At 48.1% G+C, this 12,583-nt stretch overlaps 1 long non-coding RNA gene across 2 annotated transcripts; it reads right to left on the bottom strand.

The window, feature by feature from the left end:
* Positions 1-5,708: 5,708 nt before the first annotated feature.
* On the bottom strand, positions 5,709-8,123 carry LOC135393156 (uncharacterized). Of its 2 annotated transcripts, none has more exons than XR_010422493.1 (3): positions 8,035-8,123; positions 7,895-7,963; positions 5,709-7,812 (listed from the first exon to the last, which is right to left on the bottom strand). It is a non-coding gene; the product is annotated as an uncharacterized LOC135393156 (long non-coding RNA). The 2 variants fall into 2 exon arrangements; XR_010422492.1 differs by having other exon boundaries at positions 5,709-7,817.
* Positions 8,124-12,583: the final 4,460 nt, after the last annotated feature.

Below are 12,583 nucleotides of genomic sequence, written 5' to 3' on the forward strand. Positions count from 1 at the left end.
GCTGCGGTTATCGTCGCGATGTTTGTTTGTGTTTGCGGCGATTATGTGAAGGTGTATGCCGGCTGATATCGCACGGATACGATGCCTTTATCTCATTGATACACGCGAAAGTGGTCGCGTTCGCTCAGTGGGGCATTTTCAGATTTGTGATAAAACAAATGAGGATGCACGGGGTCTAGTGGAAAATTTTTTGGAGTTGCTGTCCACCTTTGCGCGTATCAATGAGATAACAGCATCATATCCGCGTGATATCGGCCAGCATACACCTTTACATAATCGTCTCAAACCCAAACAAACATCGCGATGATAACCACCGGTGAGAGTAATGCCGAGTCAACAACTCATGCCAAGGCGGACACCCCCGCAGCATCATGGCGAGTGGTGATCATTTGGTGGCAACTTTTCTTTTCTTTTTCTTCTTCTTTTTTTTTTTTTTTTTTTGCCAGATCCCAAGCAGTCAAGCAATCTTGCATGTTCGCGTGGCACTTTCCGTGCGCCCGGAATTTCCCAGCTATTACTTTTTTCGTCCGGTCTCGAAACGATCGAGCAGCGGGTTGCCCAACTATATCCGGTGTCGTCAAATCCGCACTGCAGCGGTGGCGAGTGCTCTCATTGGACCGCACGTCGAAGTTCACGTGATTTAGCAGACGACGGAACCCGAAGACAGGCGACCGCGATGGCCCTAGCGTGATCCAAGTGTACGAACTCTGCCCTGATTCAAAAGGGATGAGACGAGACTGATCCTGATCCTAAAACCGCCAGATCCATGGCACTCATGTTCGGGTGGCAACTGTCAAATGATCCAGCTCCGGAGCCGACCTAGCAATTTCCGAGCGCCAGGCAGTGTTGTAATTAAATGACCACCACAATTCGCCATAAGTAGGACAGTGGAAACATTATTTCCCTTTATTTCTCCTAAGCGCCGCTAGGGTGATTCTCTTCCCGATTCAGCGGTCGAAGTGGCGTTCCAGTTAACTCTGCTTCGAGCTGTACTTCCTTCAACTCGCCAGAGAGGGTCACGTGGGTTCCTGACTGCTGCTCATCCGGTGCTCGAAATGTTCTGTAGCATGAGGTATGCGGTCCGTTGATTTGCACAGCTTCCTTTGTTCCCCTGCTTACTAATAATTCTCCTTAGAGATGCAACATATATGACTGATATAAATATGAGAGCTGATACACGAGATCTATATTAAAGAAGCTTGATCGTAGTTGGATAGAAATGACACGACACTCTGTGTGTGCAAATGAGATCGCGTTCAAGAAGTGATCTGAACGGAGAGAATCCCGAAAATGAATTTTATTGGTATGCACGTTGCTGACGGGAGAAGCACTATCTTCGGAAGGTTATGGAAGTTCGCGTCATGATTCACGGAAAAAGAGCATGGTGGGAGTGGTATGTTCTGTGGCTGGAACATTTAGCGGGACGGCGGAAAACAAACAAACCTCAAGCGCCTTCAGAGGAGATCGACAGTTCAGACGCTATGTTGGTTTCATGCATTCATACTGTTTGCAAGCTTTTTCTAGGGGTTGTTTCAGCCGGTTAATAGCGTGTTTTCTGAACGTCTGAACTGTATTAAAAGAACGCGTAAAAGAAAAGTAAAGGAGGAGGTCCTTTTTGTAACCTTCTTCGAGACCTGTGAAGTGGGCGCTTTGTTACTATATTTGCTTTCCACTCTGATGACCTACACAGTGCTTGGAGCTCTGTCACTCACATGGAAAATATCTCTCTGTTCGGATCGGATCATTTCTTGTACGCGATCGACATCAATAATACCTTTCCTTTGCAAACTTCACTTCTGACTCAGTTGCAGGATTGGATTCCCGCACACCCAAAAACCGCTCAGCCTTCCTCCTCTCCCTGACAAACAGAGGAATCGTGTCCTTTCAAGTATCCCGCTTTCGGTGGTTCTGGGCGCTCGGATGAAAAGAGCTTTTGGGGGATATGGGTCACTGCCACCCGCGTGCCCAGGTCAACCGAAAGCCCAGAACCTCCGAACATTTTTTCGGATGAAATGAGCTTTTGGTTGATTTGGGACGTCGGTGGAAATGGGCATTTGGAGGATATGAGGCCTAACCGGCGTCGCTAGGGTACGCCTCACCCGGTGCGGGGGCTCTTTGCGTCGCCCCCCCCCCCCCCCATGTCCCTTTTCCCCTTTCCTTTATCCCTTTCCGTACCAGGCGATACAAGATAAATAAACATATAACACCACAAAATGACGATCACGGAACATAAAAATACAACACGACACGTTCTCATTATACCATTGACCATTGATTACCATTGATATTACACCGCACTCAGAAAAAAAAAATAATGCGCCTCGTAGAAGGCTCCTCACGTTGTTTTTGACGTCATCGTGCCGCAGAGAACGGGAGGAAGCGGCAATATTGGTGGGGCGCGTCACCCCTTCCGTCGCTTCACCCAGTGCAGACCGCACCCCCCGCACCCCCTAGTGACGCCACTGACCCTGAAACTGACGTGGGCAAAGCTGATACCTGGCAACGGAACACTTCTGTGGGTTGGGCTTGTAACACTTTCCCCCTCGTGTGGCGTGTCAATATAACCTCCTTTCTTCGCAGCTTCGCGCCCAAACATAGAGCCGTCAAAAAAGAGGCGGAGCCAAGGGCTCTCATTTCCAGGGATCTTCGCCGAATTTATTTCGGCAATTTCCATTGCATTACGAGTGGGGTTATACTGAGTAAAATAACGACGGGGAACCCATTTCCGCAAAGAATACGTTAGATTGCCTTGGGAAATTTCGGAGTTCAATTCAAGAAATTAACTTTCCGTCAATTAAAATGAAATACAAATATTACAAATATGTGACAAAACCTATTGGCAGAAAAAAAAATCCCTTGACCGCATGTCTCTACGGGGCCTACGTTTTTTACTATGAATTTCTATCATGGTTGGTGGACCACCCTCTATGAAGGCTATCATGAAGAACCTCACAGGTGGGGGTACGCGACTTTTTAATGAGGGACCTTACAGAGACCTTACTTAGGCGGTCACGTTATGTTGTTGCATAAGGTACAACCCCGAGAATAGGGAACACGATTTCGTTGACCTTATGTCGTGTTTTGATCGTTTGGAGAGGCCCTGTACTGCGTTTTCGACAGCGCGTGCAGCTGCTTTCCCCCCGGCTAATTTCGAATGATTGCAACTGGACACACGCGTGCTGTGTCGTGCCAAAGGTGCCATGTGCGGTATTTTTGTATTTTCTTTTTAAACAAATGTTACCGCTGCTGGGGATGTAACGAGGCTTTCGTCTTATTTTGACGTCTCTTGTTCTTAACACCATAAAGCTCAATATAAAGCAGCCTTTACCGGGCTCGCCAAAGTCTGTGCGACAGCACTATTGAAGGAAGTACTAAGGAAGGAACTAACAAAGCAGAACAAACAAATAACAATAAAAAAGATCTACGATGGGCGTTCAAGTCAAACCGGGACTTTTCATTTTTCGCAAAGGTAAAATCGACTTACAGGCGAGAAATTAGTTTTATTTTTCGACGTAATCTCCAGCTGCACTAACGCACTTGTCCCAGCGGTTTCACGAGGGCTTGGATGCCAGCAGCGTAGAAATCCTTACCGGCGCGTAACAGCCATGATCGGACAGCATTCTTGACCTCGTCGTCGCAGCTGAAGTGGCGGCCCCCAAGGAACGCCTTCAGTTGCCCGAAGAGATGGAAATCGCTGGGGGCGAGGTCTGGACTGTAAGGGAGATGTGGCAGCAACTCCCAGCCAAGTTCCTGTAAGATGCGTGTCGTGAGATGCGCAGTATGCGGGCGTGCATTGTCCTGTAGGAGGAGGACTCTTTTGGTGATGAGGCCCGGCTTTCCGAAACTGAAGGTGTTCATAGTGATGATTCAATAATAGTGTTCAACACAGAAAGGTCCGTCTTTCGAGCCAGTTCGAGACATGTTATCCGTCGTCCTTGGGGATCAGGCGCTCCACAAGTTGGATGTTCTCAGGAACTCTGACACTGGGCTCTGAGCCGCCCCGGCCGAAATCGTCCTGCACCGATGGACGGCCTCTCGGAACCGTTTGCACCACTCAAACGCTTTGCTGCGGCTAAGTGTATCGTGGCCATACTGAGCCTGAAGTCTTCTGTGAATTTCAGATGACTTTACGCCTTCATTCACGAGAAACATCATGAAAATTCGCTGTTCGATGTGCGCGCTCACCTCGTTGTCGGCCATCTTGTCTAGCACGTGTCTTCTGTTTTGCACAAACTTTGGACCACTACGTGGCGAACGCGGAGGCCTGTCGCGTGTGAAAATGACGAAAAAGAAGTAGCGCGAGCCATTTGTACTCAGGAGACAGAAAGCCCCGGCTTGACTTGAACGCCCCTCGTATGATGAAAAACCTGAGACTGGGGAAGAAACGAAAAACAGACGTTGAAACTGAGAGTTCGTGTGCGGGGTCTGTTTTTCGTCTTTTCCCCATCTCGGGTTTTTCAAGGGCAAGGGTTTCTCGGGCATCGTGAATTTTCAAAATCTATGTCTCCTCATAACGAAGCCAGGAAAACTGGAATCCCCGTGACTGTAGCGAGCCTTTGAAATGTAAAAGGAGGAGAAGAAAAACAACAACAAACAGGCACGACCTGATTGCAGGTGCGATTAGTACCATCGTTGTGCCCAAACACTTCAGCTGTGAGCGTATCCTCCGGTTCTGGCAGCAGCGTCATATGTTCTGAGAATTGAGTACAGGATCTCTTCAAGCACTATTCCCCGCCACCACCCGATCATTTCCGTAACGGTACATCTGCGCTGTAGTATTTCGGGCTCCACTTTACTGATGCCAAACACTGACGTTAAACACTGCCTAACACTGACGGGCCCGGCCCGGCCCGTGGTGGTGGCGTATTTTAACGGCCCGGCCCGCGGTGCTAGCGTATTTTGTCGGCCCGGCCCGGAGCACACAGCCAATAACAAGCCCGACCCGGCCCGCGGGCCGGGTCGGGCCCGGGCCCGTGCAGGGCTCTAGTACCAACTACCGACACAGTAGTTCAACGCCGACATCTCATGTGAACATGACGGAAAGTTCTTTTGAGGCTCACGTGCCTCCTAGTGACTTGAAGACACGTGAGGCCATGAGGGCCCTCATGAGGTGAGGGCACGTGAGGATGAGGACACGTGAGGCCATGTGGGTCCTCATTAGGCGAAAGTACGTGAGGCGCCGTGAGGACATGGGGGTCCTCATGAGGTGAGGGCACGTGAGGATGAGGACTCCTGAGGCCATGAGAGCCCTCATGAGCTGAGGACATGTGAGGATCCCTGCTGGAAATAGTCCAATTCAAAATAGCCCAGAAATCTCATTCGGTTTAAGTGGATATCACATTTACAATTCTCATTGAAAGGAGCCAAAATTTCCCATTCCGAATCGACAATTTTGGACAAATACCATATTGAAAACTACTGGAATTTAATGGGTTTCAAAGAGAAATCACTGTAATTGTCAATGGGGATGAAGTGGAACCACGCTTAATCACACCCTATGGAGGCCAGTCTAGTTTACCATTGGCCAATCTGCCGTAGCCCAGATTTTCCCATTAAAGTCACGTGGAAATTCTCATTGACGATTCACCTTTTGAATGTGTAATAACATTCGATTCTGCTGCATCGAATGAGCAGAACGCATGTTTTTGTTGTAGAAAGGAGTTACACTGGATGCCGTTTCTGCATGCACATTTATTTCTTCACACATCACAATACAGTAGATATTAAAATATTACAAGTGGGACATATAAAGGTGAAAGTTATTTCAAATGTTCAAAAGTGTGAATATTCACCAATCAGTTAAAAATCGCTAGCAAGACAGTGAACAACAAGAGTAAAAACTCGATTCAGCACTTACATGTTTTGAAAGCATACTGTCCATCACCAACACGGAAATCACACACACAATAAATCCACAATCAGTATCTTCATAGTGATGTGTCCCCAACGTCCGTACAGCGTCGACGAACAAAACAGAAGGTCTTGAAGCACTCAACCATCATGGTCTTCTGTGCTTCGTAGGTGATTCGCGATGTCCCGTCCAGCTTGCGTTTCATGCGTGAAAACTAATCCCATCCAACTTCGGTAAGATTCCGTTCTGGCCACCTGCTGACAAATGCCTATAGGGTGAAACGCCTCGGCCAGGTGGCGTGCAAGTTCACTGCGTACAGCGACACTCGCGGTGGCGGAGTAATTACCGTCTCGCGCCAGCCAGGCCATAGGCGCAGCTGTTTCCAGCGAAAGCAAGCGATCGGCTACTTCTGCGTTGTGCCGCCGTGCTTTCCTAGCTATGGCGATGTTGCGTCTATTTTGTGGATTCGGCAAGGTGGAGAACGTGGAAGCATACTTCACAGGAGCGTTATTTTTGAAGATGGTGCACGATGTTGGGTAGAATATCTAGAGCTGTGTGATGGACAGGCATCACTAAGGAATCAACGTTGCTACTACACTCAAATCCAAGTCCAGTTATATGTTCTCAACCTGTACAAGGGTGTTTTGTTTGTGTACAGTCCGAAGGAGGCACAGACTGTGGTAGTCACTCGGGATGACTCGTTTCCTTCAGAATTAATCCCAAAGCTAGAGTATTTTTACTTTACATACCTCCTCAATGAGCTCAGTGAGACCGAATAAACTTGTGGCTTATATTATCTGAATATCAACATTTGCTTTATTCTGTAGCAATGTTCTAACAACTGAATAAATGATGCTCAAGTGGAAGCCAAAGGTGTGTTATTGACTTCAGTGGTTAAAAGGACAGTCTCGCGCCAACACTGTTGTTTTAAAGCCCCACTGAAATTACGTTCCATAGGGTTTAGAGACATATTCACTGCACTGGGATACATTTATTGGACTGGAGTGCACGAGTTGATGATAGGACGCTCAGGACTTGTCCTCGCTACAAAAGCTATGCCGCTCCGGGGTTTTCACTGTCAGAACGAAAGACAGGAAGTCGCCCGTGCGGATGAAGTTTGGTGACAGCTTTTTTTGTTGGCATTTTTCTTTTCTTTTTGTGGTCGTAATACCCTCTACTACAAAAAAATTATTTTCTCCTGTATACGAAAAAACACCCTCGAGATTTTTTAATGTGTTGTAGAGGAAGGCTCGTTCTATAAAACTGCGTTGGTTTCAGGCGTATCTTCCGACCTCTTCATTGCGTGTTTTACGCTCGATTGTAGCGAATTTTGGAAAAATCGCATACTTCCTCTTTTTTTCCTGCAATGACTATGAAAGATACGTGTCTGGCGATTTTTCCTGTTGAAGTATTCCTTGGTGCCTTGGCAGGAAAAAAATAGTCATTAAAATTTAATGGTTTGATTGTCCACAAAAAAAATCGCGAAGTAGGAGGAAAATTGCGAAACTTTCGGCCTCTGTATACCTGCACCAATTACAGCACGACAACCGGGATTTGGATGCTGTGTAGAGCATAGTTTCCTCTATCCGCAAAAGAAAACCACACAGTTCTAGGTGCTTTCTATGAGCCGCACCTGCCCTTCACGCCAGGCACGGTTTTCGCCAGCGCTGCGAACTTTGCTCGTGTCTAGCACCCGCCACGTTGAGAGTTGGGAAGAAATGTTTCGTGGTGTGTCGTTTTGCACTATTAGCGACTGCTAAAAAAATTCTCGTAAAAATTCGGGATCGTTTTGTGGGGGCCGAGCAGGTCAGCTGGATCATTTCGCGTGGAATCGCCCAGCAGCACACTCCGGCATACACGGGACGGTACTTTCGCCTTCCGTCGACAGGGGAGAAATTGGCGCTGGCGCCGTTCCGCTAAACTCCAGGCGCGCGCCCCTATGGCAGCTGCGTCGCACCAGCCTAACCTTCGAGAAACACAATTTTTAAAAGATACAAGAACAGCAGCATGTCAGTGTGAGTGGGTGTCAAATATATTACATACCGTTGCTCACAGCGCGGGAGGTAACACTGACTGCACATTTCGCTCTCCTCCCATCACCGGTTGTAATGCCTACGAACAGGGATAAAAACATGCGAGACTGTGTAGAAAGAACGGGTATGTTTCTAACATCGATTACATACCTTACAAAGGGGAAAAAAATCCTCAAAATGACGCCCGAAATACGCCAACTGCTTGTGAACCACGGCGGGACAAGGCGCGCATCCGAACACGTCGGCATTCCGTAACAGACTGACTAATCCGTTGAAGATTTGAGGAAACGCATGGACTTCCGTGCACTGGAATGTTATAAGAATGCAGAAACAATAGCTTAAAGTGATTGGTGCGTATATGAACTTACCGCGGCACATGTGCTTTTGAGTATATGTTCACGAACATTTGAAATAACGTAGCGAACTATTTTCAACGCGGACGAGCCACTATGCGGTGCGGCACGTAAACGTGTTACAACGCGCCCGCTTCGGACTCTGCCTCTGCGAGCGGCGACATCGGCGAACGGCTTGCTCAGTTGATTTGTTCGGAATAAATTTTCATTTGCTTCATTAATTAATTTATACTATGTCTGATTGTCGTTCAATTTTCGCTTGCAATATATGTCGATACGGTGCGTATTCTGGAGTTTCATTTGTTTGAATCGGACGCGTTCCTCGAATTAGTTCATGTTCTACACGGACGTACGGTGTTCTTCCTAATTATATTATTACTTAATTTGAGAGTGATGATGTACTACTGGTCACCATTACGCTCGTTCCTTCAGCAACTGGCTTCTCACCAATTGTATTGGCGGCCATGCAACATGTTGGATCCCACTAAATCAATTGGAAAGCAGTTTCACATTGGTACACATTAGCCCAATTCCTCATTCCTTCTATTGGTGCAGACTGTAATGCACAACATGTTGGATCTCATTAAATCAATTGGAAGTCAGAGTTTCTCACTGACGACCATTAAACCATTTCGTTCAGTTGGTTCCTTGCTTCGTGACGTGGTCTTCGCCACACAACACGGCAGAGCCCGGTTTCGCGAAGGCAGCTTCCCTGCTTAACTTCGACTTCAGTCAATGAGAAATAGTCGGCTTTTACACGTTGAACGAATTCGCAGTCTGATTTCTCATTGAATCTCATTAAAATTGCGGGGAGAAGTCAATGAGATCATGCCGAGTATTTCCAGCAGTATGAGAACCCTCATGAGGTGAAGCTACGTAAGGCCATGAGGGTCGTGAACAGCCTCATGAGGTGAAGGCATGTGAGGATGAGGATGGTGAGGCCTTTCGGGATCCCGATGCCCTGAAGTGAGGTTTAATTGTGAAGGCAAAATTTGAAATGGAATGTGAGGGTGAGGGCGACTGAGGTTAAGTTACTGGTGAGGAAAATTTAGTGAGGGTGAGTGAGGTCGATAAAGTCCGTGCTCCGTGAGGTGAGGATGAGTGAGGCCGCAGGAAAATGCCCACCTATGCTAGCAAGACGGTGGGTCGTCGGTGTCGATGGAAGGAAAGCGCCGACGGTTGAATCTTCTGGGGGACAGACGAGAACGGCTTGATGAGTGGCTGGTGAAGCGCCGATGTTCATCAGCAAGATGAAACGCGGAAACAGTCTCCAAGAGACGCTGATCTCGGCACGCATGGCAGAAAGCTCGCTGTTCAAAGGGGAGACTGCGCTTGAGGAAAGTCGGGAATCTTGGGGACCGCAGCAATGGTTGGTTGAGCTACCTCCATGATCTTGTCAGCGTGCTGGGCGAGCTCCGAGAGAGGCCAGCTTGCGGCTGTGGCCAAGACCATTTGCACGCCAGGGGGAAGTCGCTGCAGGAAGAGTTCCCCCTGGGGTGCAAATCGTGCAAATGGCGTGCAGGAAGCAAGGAAGCATGAAGGAAGAGTTCGCGAAGCAGCGCTTCGTCGAAAGCAGCAGCTCTATCCGCCAGTAGGGCTTGCATGGCTCTGAGCAACTAACTGTGATGGGCAGCGGTCTCCAAGTTCCTCGCATGTTAAGAACTGCTGTAGGCATTTCCGTACCGAGAGCATGGTACGCTGAAGAACAGCGTTCTTCAGACCATCGTATGGGTCGCGCGCCGGTGGATTCGAAATGATGTCAGCGACGTCCATGGCGATCTCGGGTGGCAGGGATGCGATGATGTGCCGGTTCTTGGTTAGCTGACATGTTATGCCGGCCGAGAGAAACTGCATCCACCACTTGATGGAACCATATTAGAGGTTTCCGCAGCCAGAAGGGCGGGAGCCGGACAGCAACATCGCCTACGGCATGGTTGGCATGGCTGTCGACGTCCGGGGAAAGTGGGTCGACACGGTCGCCGAAAGGGTCTATGGCGGCAGAAGGGAAGGCGTTCGTTTCGGATCACCAAAAATGAGACCTAGGCGTACTCCTCAAATTCCAGCAAAGTGATTAATTGCAGGCTGGTGGCTAGCCGCGAAAACGAATGTTGAGACGCGTGGCTCGCTGACGCGAGGGTGTCGAACCGAAACGTTTTTCGTTCCAGTTCTATCATAAACGGTCCGGTACCGGTTCTGCTCCGGAGCAAAAAAATAAGGGTTCATACCGGCTTTAACCGGTTCCGCTTCTGGTGGGCATATTCATTCCCAGAAAAAAAAATCAATCTTGCAAAATGTAAACCCGTTTATTCCACATGCATGGTATTTAATATTAATAGGCAGCTGTGAAATTGGCAGCTCCTGGTTCTTGTAAGTACAGTGGCTAGAAGGAGAAGTGTGCCGGGCACACAATACATACGATTACATGTATAGGCTGTCATGTCCAATGAGGTGGTGTCACGAGATTGGAAGGATTTTGAAAAGCTCATACTTTGAAAACCATTCAACAGTGCTGCTTAGACGCCGTGAGCTGAAAGAACTTTCCTAGCCCCCCCCCCCCCCCCCCCCCCCCCCCGCGTGGCTACGCCACTGGTGAACGACCGAGGACTCTTCGGCACATCATTGGTGACGAAACCGTTGAAATTCCAAGGGACAGGTGCTAACGGACGATGCCGTTCCAGCCCTGTTTCCGGACGCGCAGAAGTATTTCACGAAGAAAGTGCGCCCATAGGCGCCGACTGCGGGGGGTCGCGGGGGCCCTTGCCCCCCCGGAACATAAACTACGGAGGGCGCTGCTTCCCCCGGGAAGTCCCGCAAAGAGACTGACACCAACCTTTGGGGCTCGGCGCGCCCGGGTCAAAAGAGCGAAGAGGCACCAACCCCAAAAATGCATCTTGCAATTTGTAAAATGTGAATCCGACCCACCATACTCATTATCACAGTAGAAGGTGAGGCGAAGAAACACAGAGGATGACAATTAAAATACATAGCCTGAATTTCGCCCAAAGCAATCAGATCAATGAAACGAAGCAGTCGAAACGGTACCAGCAGCTGCCAGTGAGGTGTAACGGTAGGATCTTCGGAACGCATATCCGTTGGGAGCGGGTTCAACTCCCGCTGCTCCATTTCATTGACCATATTCATTATATTGCGCGCATTTCGGGTCAAACACCGAGGATTCGATGCAATTTGTTCCTTTTGCACTCGGTTTGCAAAGGAGTAATGCCTTCAGTTGTGCACATGTTCACTGTTTACGTTCTCTCTGTTTTTTCTTTTTTCTCTGTTCTACCTTCCTCTTATTTCTATACCAGTTCTGCATACATCATAGGATCCCGCAAGAGTGTGTGATTCTTCAGCTTTAGTTTTGTGTTCTTCATTTTTCTTTCGTTCTTTTTTTTCTTTTGCTTTCTTTTTTCTTTGCCTCTTTCGTCTTCCCCCTTTCTCTTTTTTTTTTTGGAATAACAAGCCGACATCCATCTGGCTTACCTTTCCTTTCCAAGGGTAGATATTTAGTCTGAGGAGAGGAAGTGACGCCACCCGACGGAACAGGGTGCGCCAATGAAAACACGCTTCACAGGCAATGCCACAAGCACATGACAAAGTCACATGTGACCATGCCTGTGACCGCTTTTTTTTTTTTTTTTTTTTCGGGCTTTGGCTTCTTCGCCCTGCCTCCTAGAAGAACACGCAGATGGCCAGTCGTGCGGACTTCGACGTGGATATATTAATATCGGAGGTTTTAAGGAGACCACCCCTTTGGAACGTTAAACTTGTTCAGTATAAGACACCAACTTAAAATATATCCTTTGGCAGGAGGTGGCAAGGTGTGTGCAAGGCGAAGGTGACTAAATGAAACATCAAAATGTTATTTGTGGCACATGCCAAATCGGAAATGTGTGAGGAGATAACGGTAATAAAAATGCAGTCTGATATTTCTTTAGTGAGCATTGCTAGAAACACTCATAAGCCAACATTCTCTTCGTATCTCAAAATTTCTTGTAAATACCTGATTTCTAGATGTTATTAGCACCGTACTTTTTCAAGAATCGCTAAAATATCGTTTATGTTACTAAACAATGCGTACAGCATTGCTGCATCGCGTGCAACAAGCGTTGGTAAACGGTAGGCCGACGCTTCACCACGACAAACTCAACGTGGACATTCTGCTCCATGCGGTTGCAAGCTTCGATACCGTTCCGTTCACGCTGAGTTGGCGCTCCGTTGGCCCGATTCAGTTGGCAAAAGTTGCTCCATGCGGTTGCCGCCTTAGTGTCTGCCTGTTCAAATAGGCTTTCTCCTTTCTTGAAGCGCATGATACAGACGGATTTGTTTGTCGTGATGTCATACGT

The sequence above is a fragment of the Ornithodoros turicata genome, chromosome 4, assembly GCF_037126465.1.
Source record: "Ornithodoros turicata isolate Travis chromosome 4, ASM3712646v1, whole genome shotgun sequence".
Classification (NCBI taxonomy): domain Eukaryota; kingdom Metazoa; phylum Arthropoda; class Arachnida; order Ixodida; family Argasidae; genus Ornithodoros; species Ornithodoros turicata.